Source organism: Humulus lupulus, chromosome 9 (genome assembly GCF_963169125.1).
Source record: "Humulus lupulus chromosome 9, drHumLupu1.1, whole genome shotgun sequence".
Classification (NCBI taxonomy): Eukaryota; Viridiplantae; Streptophyta; class Magnoliopsida; order Rosales; family Cannabaceae; genus Humulus; species Humulus lupulus.
The window spans coordinates 22,395,321-22,411,832 of record NC_084801.1 but is presented as its reverse complement, the minus strand read 5'-3'; the positions used below and the strand labels follow the sequence as shown (position 1 = coordinate 22,411,832).

At 44.2% G+C, this 16,512-nt stretch overlaps 1 long non-coding RNA gene across 1 annotated transcript; it reads right to left on the bottom strand.

The window, feature by feature from the left end:
- Window positions 1–450: 450 nt before the first annotated feature.
- LOC133801704 (uncharacterized) lies at window positions 451–2,527 on the bottom strand. Its single transcript, XR_009876916.1, has 4 exons — window positions 2,480–2,527; window positions 1,447–1,537; window positions 802–1,315; window positions 451–634 (listed from the first exon to the last, which is right to left on the bottom strand). It is a non-coding gene; the product is annotated as an uncharacterized LOC133801704 (long non-coding RNA).
- Window positions 2,528–16,512: the final 13,985 nt, after the last annotated feature.

Below are 16,512 nucleotides of genomic sequence, written 5' to 3'. Positions count from 1 at the left end.
CTAATACATTTGTGTAACTTTTTTGTACTATATTAATCATTTCCATACATTCCACTAGTAAAATCTTATCTTTTAAATTCATATATATAGTTAGTGTCATATGAGTAAATGAAAGATATTTACTGCAAACTACATTGTTAAAAAAAATAGTACGTCAAATAAGACCAATAATGAAGGACATAAAAGACTCTTTCCGTTAGCACTATAACACTTTGTCAAGGTTTTCAAAAGCCTACATATAGAGAATCATTATAAGCTTAAAGGGAGGAGCCTTTGCGTTATAAAAAAGAGAAACCATGAGTAGTAGAACTCAAGCATGGATTTTTTTTTTTTTTGAAAAACAAACCTTGAGTTTGGGTTGAACTTATCATGGTCTTGTGTTTTGGTTTTGTACCAAAAATCATACCCAAGCCTAGGATTATGCCATTCTTGCTCACATATTTCCTCAACTAATCAAAACAAACATATGAGTAAGTTTAATTGGATTAAAACCACACCACAAAATAAATAGATACATAAAATTTCATCCTCAAGAAAGTGTTACCTTTTCCTAGCGTTGTAGTGTTTTTTGCCGATTTCTAATCATTCTTAATGTGCTATCTTCATGGCGAAGCTTTTTTATTCTACATTCACACTACAGAAGAGAAAAGTTGAGCAACAGCTCGGTCACATGTATATATATATCATAAAGGTGACATTTCTACCATGTTAGTCTCAAATTTTGCATATGTTTTCCTTGCAATAAATTTGATGATTTATGATAACAAAGATTTCAAAATATAAAAGGGAGAAGTATCATACTTGAACTAGTAAGAAGAAAAAAAATGCCAATACTGATGCAATACAAGCCACCAAGATTTGCAAGGAAGCTCACTAAATAGTATAGAAGAAAAACAAATTGATCAGCAGAAACAATGTCATGCTGAGGGAGAAATTTTTATAATAAAAGTAATAATAATAATATTTAACGAAAAAAATACAAAAAAAGAAAAAAGTTAAAACGTGCACAAAGAAGTTTTACATGAAGAATTATATAATATCTATAGCAAAAAATAGCTAATTCCACCATTGAAAACCTGATACATCCACACAGGCATACAAATAGTAAATCCAAGATTCCAAATACAGAGTAATTCAAGCAATGCCTAGATTCTTGACAAGAGAATAATTTCTGACAACCATAAAGCATGGTATTTCCAAACTAACAAATAGGTTACCTGGAGAGCCTCTAAGCATACTGTGTGATTGTTTACTTTTTCCAAGTAATGAAACAAAGTAAGAAGAACACCTGGCTTCTTTTCAGCCTCAATAAAACCTGTAAGAAAGCCAATAATGAATTTATAATATTAAATGAAACAAGGAGTTTTGTGTAAAACTCTTGAGCATACTTATGACAGTATGAAATATCAACACTTGACCATCCTCATGGCATGAAATAATACTCACCTTCATTCATCTCTTTAAGAAGCACTTCTTTAACTTGCGTTGAGGATGGTGAGATAGTGAAAGCTGCTGTCAAACAACTAAAAGAAGCAGTCTGTTGAAAAGAAAAGTATCACTGAGGCGTGCAATGAAGAGTATAACACATGTACACGTATGAGGAAAGAAAAGAGGACAAACATATTATTGTAACACAACTCTTAAAGAACACAAAGAAGGTTTTACAAGTCTTATTCTTTTCCTCTACATAAATAGAAAGTGCATAACCACCATATATCATATCATCATATCTATCCATATTACTTAGTTAAGAAAAGAAAAAACAACTTTCTTCAATTAAGGTGTCTGTCAATTTAGTATATATCATTGTTAACACTTGACCAGGAAGAAATTTGAGCCAAAGAACCTTTCTAATTTAATGCATTTAAGATAAACAGAGTTTTCATGGTATAACTTCCCATCAACTAAAGGGAATAGATTTAATGCATCTCTAAACAAGACAGGTTCTGTTATCTGAGCTTCTAAACATCATCATGGAAAATCAAAAGGTTTCAATTACATAATTCAAAAGAAGAATCTTTAAGATGCAAAAAGAGTAAAGATGGTGATAGAGGGTCATCAAGTTGCTTGCTAGTTCTAAATCAAAAACACTAATGCAAAATAAATCATAATGTTAATGTCCACCAACTCCAACCTTGCACTGACATAATCAAATCAAATCAAATCCAATGAACTCTTTGGCCTACGAAAATAAAGTAACGACAAAAGAAGAAGCTTTAAGAAGAAAAGAGAATAAATATGGTTATACAGGGTCATCAACTTATTCTTGGGAAAAATTGGGCTTAAAATTTGCTAAAAAGAAACAATGCATGAATTAAATACATGTCCATCTGTTAGCTGCTGAATGAGCAACTTCAATTGCACTTCCTGCTGGTGTAATAACCACAATTAGTATGCATAACAAAGAAGCTATCTAGTATCAAGCAGTTAATCTCAATTAACAGTATCTAGAGTTTAGGCCTAAGAAGAAAGTCTGAACTCATTGCTTCAAAGGCAGCTGGATCATTGTCCGCATATTGTTCAATTTCTTCCTAAAAATAATAACAAAATGCAATTAGAAACTCAAAGCAAAGTTAGAATCCTTGGTTGCATTAAGGAATGCCAAATCATTTAACAACCTTCAGCTCAGTATGCTTTTGCTGAATGGATTTCAACTCATTTAAAGCCTCCTCTCTTTCATCCTGGAAAATGCTAACATGTCAGACAAATAATAACCTAAGAGTTCATTTCTATAAACTAGTTCAAACCATGGTAAGACATATAGGGTCTTTAAGGATGCTCACAGATGCCTCTCGCCCCTTCTTTAACGATTCACACTGCTCAACAAGTTCTGCGAACCGCTTCTTACTGCTATGAAGATCGGATTCAAGTTTACGAGTTACATTTCTCAGCTGCCCAATGTTTCAATATCAGTACAAGATAAAGTAGTTACATGATTTATAAGGGCACCAAATTTACCTGATTTCCAGCACAGCTAGGAAGACTCCAAAAATACACCTGGAATTTTAAAAAAACTCACAATTAGAAATAACTCCCAATATAAACAAGTTGTAAAACGAAAGAAATAATTTATGCGAATGCCTGAACCAGTCAATCTCATTTCACAAATTTCACAAATTGGCGACAAAAAGGAATTTTTTGCTCAGTAGTAAAACACTGAGTCCTACTCGAGCCATATGACAAATAGATCAAAAAGGGGATTTCATCAAATTTATAAAGCTTCTTAAGGAAGCTTCGATGTTCTTCAAGAACTTAGAAACCCAAGAACTAAAATTGGGATTTTGAGTCATTTTTTCACAACATTTCAACAAATCAGAGGTGAAATTGGTTAACCCAAAGCCTAGGCTATATCAAATCAACATAGAAATGCTAGTTCTACCTATATCAAATCAGAATGCAGAAGAGAGAGAAGAAAGGGAGCTAGAGAGAGAGAGCAAGGGAAAAGCATTTGGTGATGGTGACGAGAACATTACCTTATTTCAATGTTCAAAGACAGTGGAAGGATCCATCCATCAACCTTTCTATCTCCACAGCGCGCTGACCTGCACTTTCCACCTAGTTCACCGACCTCACGAGTCTGATTTGGCCAAAGCCTCCAGGGAAGATCGTGCCTCCTATATCGCCTTCGGTGTAGCCCTTCTCAAGATTTTTGTCTTTCGTGAAGGGGAGTGAGAGACCGAGAGAGATAGGTCCAGGAAATGAGACACGGGAAATGGTATACCAGGAAGAGAAATAGAGAAGAAAATGAGATGGGAGAGTATACCAGGAAGAGAAAGAGAGAAGAAAATGAGGGAAATGGGTACACGGGAGTCTACTCTAGAAAAAATTTAGTGATTTGGCGCTTTTTTATTTTCCCTTGCCGCCTAAAACTTTCCTAATATACAATAACTCTTTTTAAATAGTATTATAATGATGTGTTATGGTAATGGGTGTTTGGTGTAGTGGTACTATGTTCCCAAAATACCCTTGGGCTCACCCCGAGCCGGGTATTCGACTCCATTATAACTATTCCGCTAATCCGCTCCCTAGGGTCATCTCAGACCACATATCTCAGTTATATCTCCACAATACTGTGGTTTCAAGCACAACACACACACACACATAATCACATTTACGCCATCAACAGGCCAAAATTACAAATGTGCTCTCATTAACAAGAATAGACCCACATGCATATTTAATTCATCTAAACATACATATCTAGTCATATAATCATTTATTTCAAGTAATCATGTACTGATACACATATATCACTATTAACCACGTAATAACACAATCAAATCAATTATTTCCCTCCCGGCACGCCAATCAAGGCACTAAGCCTTATTAGAAGATTTGAGACGTTACAACTATCCCTTCCTTACAGAAATTTTGTCCTTGAAATTTACCTGAATAGCTCGGGATATCGATCGCGCATATCAGACTCAAGCTCCCAAGTTGCCTCTTCCACCTTGATGTTTCTCCACAACACTTTCACCAAGGAAGTGGTGTTGTTCTGCAAGAGTTTATCATTCTAGTCTAGGATCTGAACCGACTTCTCCTCATAAGACAAATCTTGATCCAACTTTAGGTTTTCATAACTCAACATATTTATAGAATCTGATACTGTTGACGGTAAGAACTCGTCAATGATTGATAGTTAGAAAACTTTAATCTCTATACTACAGAAAGCTTTGAATCAGATGGAAAGAACTCAAATCAATAGAAGAAAACCAAAGCAACAATGAAAATCAGGATCATATATTTCTTAAGTCTCCTTCATACACTCAGTTCCCCCCCCCCCCCCCCCCCCTTAACCTGAGGGGTTGGGGCCTATTTATAGGGGGGCTCTATTGGCCCTTGATACCCAATGCAGGCTTGGCATTCCCATTAAGTGTCTCTAAGTACCTCTCATGCCAATGCCAAGGAGGCTTCAACCTGTATGTGTCATGTGAAGCCAAGGTACTAAAAGTCGAGGCTGGCCTACGCAGGTCACATGAAAGCGAGGCTGAAGACACGGGCGGTGCAACATGGCAGCACCCTCGCATAGCGAGGCTGCCCCTCTTCCCCCCGGGTGCAGGCGTGGCGAGGCTCGGGGCACGGGCGCCACAACAAGGCCTCACCCTCGCATAGCGAGGCTGACCTTCTTCTCCCGAGTGCAGGCGAGGCTCGACGCTTGATGGAACGGGGCGCACGCAGATGGCCAACCAGGGACCCTCGCATAGCGAGGGTGACGTTCGGATTGGAAAATGGCCGAGGGCCCTCGCATAGCGAGGGTGGCCCTCTTAGCCCAATTCCATCACCATCATGTGACGTCCTTATCCCCTTGTGCGGACAATGAGTAGCTTTTAGGATGTCTCGTAGTATAGAGCTTCACTTGTGAATAGAATTCACAAGGGAAAAATTTCCACATTTACACTTCCCCCCGAGTCTATAAGTACACTTTTAAGTGTGTTTGTAGACTCTCTCTATTTCTCTTGCTTGACATGTACGAACAACCTTGGGGGACTTAGCCTTGGAAAGTTTCCCAACATCGTTCGAAGAAATACGAGGTGAGGCTTGGAGTTGTGTTTCTTTATAGTGTCCAAAGAAACACAACAGCCACCTAACACTTGGGGGATCCATGAAAATTCCTAAGATTGCATAAGGACCAATCATCCTCAATCGCGGATCCCAAGGTTACCCATACTCTTGATCTCCACCATTCATAGGGAGACAGATCCAATGGCTAGGGAGCATTGACTTTCCCTATAAATACCCCAAGGCTTGAAGCCAGTTCTCCACACCAAGACTTGCCTAGCCTAGTGGCATGCTCTTCAACTTATTTTCAAGAGTTCAAGGGTTCTATCCTCCTCCAAAGCATTCTTGAGGTACCCTTTCTTTTATTTTCGTTACTCATCCTTTTTTTTTTGTTTATAGTTTTTTTATTGTATTTTTTTTATATAATAATTTTTTTTTCTTTTGTTTCCTTTTCTTTTGTAGCTTCATGGTGACGCTGGGCATTCCCTTGCTCCTACGGTCTTGCCCCTGCTCCTTCGCAAGTCTATCCTTGCACCCCTTCAGCTTCATATTCCCACAGGTATGCCTCCTTCCTCTCTTCTCCCTTTTGTTTTGCATTGATTACGCGAGGGTAGAATTGATGGTTACACGACACTCATTCTTCAGAGTTTAACATTCTCTTTGTATAGCCTTTCCAGTACCCATACATAGGCCCTTTTCTTATACCCTCACACTCATGTTGTAGATATAGAGTCACCCTTATGCGTACACGCCTTCGAGTCCTAGCTGGTCCATGGCGTCTAGGCGATGTCCCGAAGGTCCGTCCAATGTTGAATTTATTGAGTTGTCATCCTCCATCTCAGAGGTCGACGCACGCTGACCCTCTAATCGTGGGGGTGTGCGGGCGCTATACCTCAGTAGACTGTCCTACATCAGACATAAAGCATGCGGCCTAGAGAGAGAGCTAGAATCCCATCCCAGGGACGCGGGTTCTGGTCTCTCCCCCCAGTAAGCGACATACATTTCCCAGCTACAGTCAATCCTCCAGGATTGCCTTTCTGAAATTCCTTGCCTAGAAGAAAACTTGCCCCCTGAGCCTTTTTCCTTTTGTCGTGATGAGTCTCCCGATCATAGGGATTCCTCCTTCAAAGGCGGTAGTCGTGAATTGGTTGAATCAGAGTTCCTTTCCATGGTTCCGCCCGTGCTTCCTCTCCTATCCAATGTCTTGCGCCCTAGGGTCAAGCAAAGCGCTGGTAGACATAGGACATGTGGGGGACCTTCCAGGACCCTCAGAAAGTCTGTTGCTCATAAACTGCCTATCTTTGTCCAGGTACCCGAGATGTCGAAGAGAGCCTTGGACACTTCCGATGAAACCGGCCGGTCCACAGTTACCCTGAAGAAACTGGGCAACATGTTGAAAGCTCATAAGTTAGCCTTGAATCTCAAGTTCGTTATACCAAAGCGCAATGAACGCGCGTCCACACCGGCAAAAGGGTTCGTGGCATTCAGTGATTCCATAATCTGATCTGGTGGAGCTTTGCCACTTCACTCTTTCTTCGTCAAAGTGTTGGACTACTTTGAATTGGCGCCGCTACAATTGTCCCCCAACTCCTGGGTGATGCTTAGCTGCCTATATGTGTTGTACCGTCAGGTGTACTCTAGGGGGCCTTCGATAAGCGAGGTTCATTACTTCTTCACCCTGAGGGAGAATACATCGGCCCCCGGGTTCTACCAACTCCAGAAAGCTGCGGCCCTTAAAGGGAGTTCCCTCGTGGAGGGATCTATTTCCAATAGGGGGTCGTGGAAGTCAGACTACTTCTTTACTTATAGCGGGCAGACCCGAAACTCTAGCTTCAACACCCCACATAAGGCTATTCTCATTTTGATCCCATATATCAGAGGTTTCTCTTATCATTTGACTTTTTTTTTTTTTTATAGCTCTTCTAACTGTGGTTATTTCTTTTCATTTTTATGGTAGGTCTCTTAGCGGTTGTTGGTCCCAACTTGAAACGATCGACTCATGACCGAGTAATACAAATCCTGGCCATGTCGAAGGAATGCAAACAAGCCAGCGCCCTTTTCACAGAGAGCAATCTTCACTTGTACGGGTTGCTGACCCCGGACCAGAAAGTTACCCTATGCTCCATTTCCTCTGAATCTGAGGATCCACGCCCCGCGTCACCGGACCCCGCGTCACCCGTTCCTGCGGATCCACGCCCTATGTCCTCCGACCCTGCAGGTCCACGCCCTACATCACCCGAATCTGTGGATCTACCCACAGCAGCACCCGTACTCGAGAGTCCGTGGGTATATGGTCACGATGAAAGAAATTATGATGAAGTAGCCGATAGGGATTATGTCTACCCCCCGGGCGACCATATGGACGTTGAGGAGACCGTGGTGTCGGAGAACTACTCCTGCTTATACTCTGTTGCTGGCGGGGCTAAGGGTGTAGCCGATGATGGTCACACTAGCGGTGCTACCTCTCGGATGTCGCCGTCAACGCCTGGCGGCGAGTTTGCCTTTGATGACCCTATCCCTTGCCCCTCCGTGCCTAGAAGGAATTTTATCATTCCTCCTTTTGATGGGGCTTTTTCACCCCCGAGGAGGCATCCTAGGCGGGCATCTACAGGCGTCTCTTTACCCCAGGAAACGACTCCGCACTCTTCTGATCCCTGCACCACTGCAGATGGGTCAGGGCCTTCTCGGTCCCCATCCTTGCCAAAGCAGGCCTCGGCAGGCACTCACGCCTCCCCCGGCCCAGCTCATGTTTATATTTTTGAAGATCATCCTCTGGCGAGCCAGTATAGGGAAGCCATGAGCCATCACTTGGGAAACTTTCCCAAAGGTGAATGGGGGACGCTGCACAATGTCCCCGAGGCTGAGCTAGAGAATGCATATATGCGAGCCTCCCTACAGGTATTTGTCGTGATACTTGGTTTATTCATTTATGATGGCCATATATATACTTCTTATATTATTTATGGTATATCATCTGACCCTTGAGGCTTTGTTTCATATCCTCGCCCTCATTCAGGCTTCCATCTTGAACCATCGGCTGCTCACCTCCCACTCTTCATCGGCCCAACGGTTGTAACACGAGCTTGAGGAGGCAGTGGGGAACCTATCGGTGGCCGAGACTGCAAAGGATGCCTTGTTAAGTCAACTGGCCGAGGCGGTGTGCCAGAGGGATACCGCCTTGGCCCGGGCTGCATCAACCTCTCATACCAACATTCAGCTGGAGGCTACCATCCAAACTCTAAATGGGAGGATCGCTGTGCTCGAGGCTGATCTTGTGAACGTTGAGGATCGCATAATCAAGAAAATGTTGCATGCTGTCTGGAGGACTAATCCCACCGTTGACCTATCTCCTTTTGGGGACTATGCCGTAGAGAAATTTTCTGAGTGGAAAGGTCGAGGTGGAGATTTGTAGGTTCCTTTGTACTCAGTCTATGTATGCTTTTGCTATGTAATCCCTCGCATCACTTCTTCTCTTTTTCTCTTTTCTCTTTTTTTTTAATCAAACTTAAGGGGATCTGGTAAGTCCCTCTTATCACTATTGTTTGTGGATTACATATTTTTCTTTGATCTGATGGCGATAATCTTTCTGGTGCACCTTGATTATACTTGTAAGGACACGTTAACCTGTTGGGCTGTTGGGGTCCTTTTATATTTGTTGCGCGCGCTTGTTACTTTTTGTGAGAAGCGTCCTTCTCGTCCTTATACATAGTACTATTTTTTCAAGGGTCCCTTGTAAGACCCTTTTTGGCTAGCCGGCTTAATGGCCGATCTAGACTTATCGGGTGATTCCCTCCTTACGGCCTCACCTCTTGGGGTGTCGGCCTTTAGTTAGAGGTCATCCTTTTAAACTGTTCCCTTGATATTCATAAGGGTAGCTAATCCTTTTGAATATAAGAGATTTTTTTTTTTTTTTTACTCGTGCCTCCTGTCCTACCCCCCAAGTGCTTGGTGAGATTTATTTCCGCAGGCAGTTCGGTTGATGCTCGCATGAAAAAGAAAAATCACATGTGAAGTTGTGAACATTTTCATTCATAGTAGTCAGATTACAACGATATACATATAAAAGGCTTACATCTACTTGGGAGGTTATATAGGCCACCCCTTTGATTCTCGTCTACTAGGCTAACATAACATGCAACAAATTAAACACAGATACTACTTGCATCAGACGTGGGAGTCTTACTGCTAGTCTTACCCGGTTGGGCCCTCCACAATTCTGGGGTCTAGTTCCTGTGGGTCTGTTCCCCCATGCACCACCATCGCCATCGGTTCTCGTGGTTTCGCAGACGTGTGAAGGGAGGTGTTATAACACTCCCTCGCCTCTCTTTGTTCTCCCTTCATACTTGCTACCCCACCAGGAGTTGGGAACTTGACGGTGAGGTGATATATTGAAGTGATTGCTTTCAATTCTCTTAGGGATGGTCTCCCCAATACCGCATTGAAAGCTAAAGCACAATCTACTACGACGAAGTTTGCCATGATTGTGGTCTGTCGGGGTTGTTCTCCCATGGTGAGTGCTAATTCGATCACTCCTAAAGGTTGTATCGAGTCCCCCGCGAACCCGTATAAGGAGGATTGACAAGGTTTCAAGTGTCTGATGCCTAAACCCATCTTCTCCAAGGCAGGGCGATATAAGATATCTACGGAACTTCCATTGTCTACGAGGACCCGATGCACCCGCAGGTTGGCCAACTGAATTGTCAACACCAAAGGATCATTATGGGGAAAGTGCACCCCTCGTGCATCCTCCTCTGTAAAAGTGATTGAGTCATTTTCTCCCTTAAAGCTTTTCGGGGGGCGCTGTATCAAACTCATGACACAGGGTGGTGGACTTCGCCTGGCTTCTCTAGTGTACCTATCTCGTCCTTTCTGGGAGTCTCCCCCAAACCCGGGACCTCCAAAAATAGTTCTCACTTCTCTCTGGATCTCTGGAGCTCCGCTTTGCGTCTTAGATATCACTGGTTCATCCTCCGACTTCGGCCTTTCTCTCCTGACATATCGTCCTAGGTGCCCCCTACGGATGAACTCCTCAATTTCTTCTTTCAAATGAATACGCTCTGCTGTGGTGTGACCAATATCCTTGTGGTATTGACAGTATCTATTGGGATCCCTCTGGGATCGATCCTTTCTCATTGGTGGGGGCTTTTTGAAGGGGACCCGTTTCTCGTTGGTGAGGTAGATATGCTCCCTGGTATCCGTCAGGTTCGTATAGAAAGTATAGGCCGCTTGCCTATGGTCGCTTCCCCGCTTGGGCTTCCTATGTTGATCATCCCTCGGCCCTTCGTACGCCCTCTTCTTCTTTGCTCCATTCGACCCTTCATTAGTTAGGGGCTTCGCAGTGGACTCACACTTTCCCGCCTTTAAGTTCGCGTGGCAATCCTCTACACGAATATACTTCTGCGCTCTCTCATAGAAGTCATCTAGGTCTGTGACTTCCCTTTTGAGCATATTATCCCACAATTTGCTTCCTGGACGCACCCCAGCGGTGATGGCCATCTTTAACTCCCTGCGGGTCAAGCTCCCCACTTTGGCTACTTCCATGTTAAACCTGTGGATGTAGCTTTTTAGACTCTCATTTTCGCCCTATTTTACATTGGCGAGGCTGGTGCTCGGCATTGTATAATCACGCACGGCATGATGTTGTTGGAGAAATTCATCTGAAAACTGTTGCCAAGACCTGACAGATCCCGGTCGAAGTCTCTTAAACCATTTGTACGCAGGTCCTTTCAACGTGACCGCGAAACAGTGGAATCTAGCCCCGCTACTAATCCCCCTCAACTTCATCAAGTCATTGAATGCGTCTAGATGGTATTTGGGGTCGGTGCTTCCTTCATACGGGGTCATATGAGGCTCCTTGAAGTTGGCTGGGAGTGGGATGGCTTGGATCTCTTTGGTGAATGGTGATTCATGGTCGAACTCCTCCTCAAGGCTTTGCCCTCCAGACGCGGTGACAATCTTACTCTGCAGGCTCCTCATCTCTGTATCGAGGTCTTCCCTCCTCTTCTTCAGGGAGTCTCTCAACATGGATGGGTTGACATCTTCCTTTCCTTTGCCGTCCCGGGGGATAGTAGGAGGGGTAGTCCTCTTATCCGCCCTCTTCTTGTTAAGCTCTTCTCGTAGATCTGAGGGCGTCCTCTTTGAGGTGACCTCGATGTCGTTGCGAGAGCCAACATTGTTCCCCTGCCTTGGCCCCTAGGGTGGCCTCGATGGTCCGGGACGCTCATGCGACTTCTCCCTGGGGGTGTTACTGGTGGAGTGTTTGGTCCTCCCGTCATCTATCGGGACAGTGGTTTCCTGACCTTTCTCTTTCCTCTTGGGCAGGGACACGTTCGATTTACCTTGCAACAGGCCATTCAGCACCTCCTGCATGTTCTCCAGGGTGGTTTCCAGCCTTTGGTTCTTACGGTGCAGCTCACGAATCTCCTCTTCATAGAAACGAGAATTAGAACTCGAGCTCACAGAATGGACCCGGGGTTGTTTATCACGTCTATGCGTCGAGGGGCCCGGATCCTGCCAGCCGGAATTCGGTACCTGCGGTGGTTTGGGAGGCGGGAACTCATTGGCATTCCCAGGTGGTGCGGTAGTTGTCCATGGAGGATTCTTACCGGGCAGGATGGCCGGTGATGAGACCTCCCTGTCATTCTCGCGAACCTCAGGGTCCCTTGGGGGCTCCACGTCTCGGGGTGGAGGTGGATCCTTCATGGAGGCCTTCAGCTGGACTCTGTTAAGGTGGACCTCCACCTCTCGTGGCACCCTGAGTCGTTTCGAACGTCTTGGCATTTCCTCTTGCTGAAAGTAATGGTAGAACAGTAGCTTGGTGCTTACGTTCCCACAGACGGCGCCAAACTATTGACGGTAAGAACTCGTCAACGATTGATGGTTAGAAAACTTTAATCTCTATACTACAGAAAGCTTTGAATCAGATGGAAAGACTCGAATCAACAGAAGAAAACCAAAGCAACAATGAAAATCAGGATCATATATTTCTTAAGTCTCCTTCATACACTCAGTGCCCCCCCCCCCCCCTTAACCTGAGGTGTCTACCCTGATGATGCCAGAGTCGTAGCCTAGGACATTGTACTGTCGGCTCTGGCCGTATGGTCGGGGGTGTCCAAGTGGTACCACTACTCTTCGTACAGGTCCGTACCGCCACTACTCCTCAGATGCAGATCACAGGGCCGTGCCTCTGTTCTCTCCACAACCGTACGCCCCGTGTCCTGTACCCGGTCGCCCTCATCAATCCCCATTTGATACCCAATGCTAGCTTGGCATTCCAATTAAGTGTCTCTAAGTACCTCTCATGCCAATGCCAAGGAAGCTTCAACCTGTATGTGTCATGTGAAGCCAAGGCGCTAGAAGTCAAGGCTGGCCTACGCAGGTCACATGAAAGCGAGGCTGAAGACACGGGCGGCGCAACATGGCAGCACCCTCGCATAGTGAGGCTGCCCCTCTTCCCCCCGGGTGTAGGCGTGGAGAGGCTCGGGGCACGGGCGCCACAACAAGGCCTCACCCTCGCATAGCGAGGGTGTCTCGCGTAGCGAGGCTGACCTTCTTCTCCCGAGTGCAGGCGAGGCTCGACGCTTGATGGAACGGGGCGCACGCAGATGGCCAACCGGGGACCCTCGCATAGCGATGGTGGCCCTCTTAGCCCAATTCCCTCACCATCATGTGACGTCCTTATCCCCTTGTGCGGACAATGAGTAGCTTTTAGGATGCTCGTAGTATAGAGCTTCACTTGTGAATAGAATTCACAAGGGAAAAATTTCCACATTTACAGATACGTACTTTGGAGCATGGACATATGAAATACATTGTGATACCCTGATAAAACTTAAGGCATAGCTAATCTGTAAGCTACATCTCAAACCCGTTCCAGAATCTCAAAAGGGCCAACAAACCTAGGACTTAACATGCCTTTCACTCCAAATCATTTCATTACTCTCAAAGGAGAAACTCTAAGAAATACATTATCATCGACTTGAAACACTACAGTCCTGCGTTTCAAGTTTGAGTAACTCTTTTGTCTACTATGGGAGGCGAGCATCCGAGCTCTAATCTTCTCAACTGCCTTGTTAGTCCTCTGAACGGCCTTAGGACCTAAGTACATCCTCTCACCCGTCTCATCCAAATGAATGGGCGATCTACACTTCCTATCATACAACATTTATTACAGAGCCACTCCGATAGTCGCTTGATAGTTGTTATTATAAGAAAACTCAATCAAAGGGAGATACTTACTCCATGATCCCCCAACGTCCAGCACACATGCCCGTAACATATCCTCTAGTATCCAAATCATCCTCTCAGACTTTCCATCCTATAAGGATGATAGGCAGTACGGAACTACAATTGCATGCCCATAGCCTTCTGTAGGCTCTCCCAAAACTTAGAGGTGAAGGTGGGGTCCCTGTCGGACATTATCGACCTCGGAGCCCCATGGATTCGCACAGTATTCTTTATATATAACTCAGCATACTGCTCCACCGTATAAGTCATTCTAACAGGCAATAAATTGGCTGATTTGGCGTGCTTATCCACAATCACCCACACGTAATCATGTTGTCCCACTGTCCTCGGCAATCCAACCACAGAGTCCATGGTGATATCCTCCCACTTTCACTCTGAATTCCCTAAAGGCAGCAGCAACTCTGCTAGCCTTTGATGTTCAGCCTTCACCTGCCGATATGTTAAACACTTGGCCACATAATCCACCACATCTTTCTTCAGGCCACCAATACAGAGTCCTTAGAACTTGGTACATCTTCGTCGTACTCGGATGTAAGGAATATGGAGTGGTATAAGAATTTTCTAGAATCTCTCGCCTAATACCAGAATCCATCGGAACTCAAATCCGACCTTTATATCTTAGCAGATCAATCTAAGAAATAGAAAAGTCTCTAGCCAATCCAACTAAGACATCCTCCCTGTGTTTCCTGAACTGTGGATCCTCCTGCGCTTATCTGATTCTCTCAAGGAGCATGGACTTAGAGTGATATTGGCCAGCTGTCTGATTACCAATTCAATTCCTGCTTTCGTCATCTCCTCAGCTAACTTTGCTGATATCTGTGTCGAACTGAACAACTGCGCTGGCCCATTCCGACTCAATGCGTCGGCCACCACATTGGCCTTCCCTGGATGGTACAAGATCTGACAATCATAGTTCTTCACCAACTCCAGCCAACATTTTTGGTGCATATTCAAATCCTTTTGAGTGAAGAAATACTTCAAACTTTTGTGGTCGGTGTATATTTCGCACTTCTGCCCATACAGATAATGCCTCCAAACCCTCTGTGTGAATACCACCACTGATATTTCCAGAACATGAATGGCATACCTCTGTTCATACTCCTTCAACTATTGAGACTCGCAAGCTATCACCTTCCCAGCTTGCATCAATACACGTCCCAAACCCTGCCTTGAAGCATCGCAGTAGACTACAAACTTTTCCTTGTTTGATGGAAGACTCAGTACCAGAGCAGTGATTAGTCGCCGCTTCAACTCCTTGAAACTGTTCTCACATCTATCTGTCCAGACATAATTGGTCTTCTTGTGCGTCAGCTTAGTCAATGGTGTGGCTATTCTGGAGAATCCGTCAACAAAACGTCGATAGTACCCTGCTAACCAGAAGAAGCTCCTAACTCTAGTACACTACTCTGCCTTGGCCAATCTCTCACTCCCTCAATCTTGGTTGGGTCCACTAGAATCCCCTCCTTACTCACATCGTGGCCTAGAAATGTTACTTAGGGTAACCGAAACTCACATTTATTGAACTTAGCATATAGCCTATGCTCTCTCAGTCATTGTAGTACCAAACAAAGATGCTTTTTTTGCTCTGTCTCTGATTGGAAGTACACTAGTATATCATCGATGATTACGATCACAAACTTTTCCAAGTAATCCCTGAAAACCCTATTCATCAAGTCCATGAAGGCTGCTGGGCCATTAGTTAACCCAAAGGACATGACCAGGAATTCATAATGTCCATACCTTGTACAGATTGCGGTCTTTGGTATGTCCTCCTCTTTAATCCTTAACTGATGGTAGCTAGACTGAAGGTCAATCTTAGAGATCATTGTCTTCCCTTGTAGCCAGTCAAACAAGTCGTCAATCCTAGGCAGTGGATACTTATTCTTAATAGACAACTTATTCAACCCTCTTTAATCAATGCACATTCTTAAGGATCCATCATTCTTCTTGACGAACAACACTGGAGCACCCCATGGTGAAAAGCTGGGTCTGATGAATCCTAGATCCAGTAATTCCTACAACTGAATCTTCAATTCCTTCAACTCTGTTGGAGCCATTCTATATGGTGTCCTCGATACTGGTTCTGCTTCTAGGGAACTATAACAAACTCAATCTCTTGGTGTGGTGGAAACCCTAGCAAGTCTGTTGGGAATACATAAGGAAACTCACACACTAGTCTAGTCTAATTTGTTCCAACTGAAATGATCCTAGAGGTATCCACTATATTCGCTAGGAATCCTATGAAACCTTCTTGCAATAGGTATCTCACCTTTAGTGTAGAGATCATAAGTACTCGTGGTCCACTCATTGTCCCTACAAACAGAAAGGGTTCGTTCCCTTCCAGTTTCAAAGTTACCATCCTTCGCTTGCACTCTATCGTCGCCCCATTCTTTGACAACCAGTCCATAGCCAAAATCATATCAAAGTCATCCATCACCACTTCATTCACATCTATAGAAAACTCCCTACCGTCTATCTCCACTGGTAATGCTCAAACACACCTCCTAGAGACTACTAGTTCCCCAGTTGGAAACAAAGTCCTAAATTCCCTAGCATACAAGTCACAAAGTCTACACAAACGGTCTATCACCCTAGCAGATACAAACGAATGAGTAGCTCCTAAATCAATCAATACAGTAAATGAATAACCGGCACTAGAAATCTGACCTGTCACGACCGAGAGACTAACCTCAGCTCGATCTAGGTCAAAGTGAACACTCTGGCTGGAGTGAGGTTGTCACTCTTCTTTGGTTCTTCCTTCCTGGC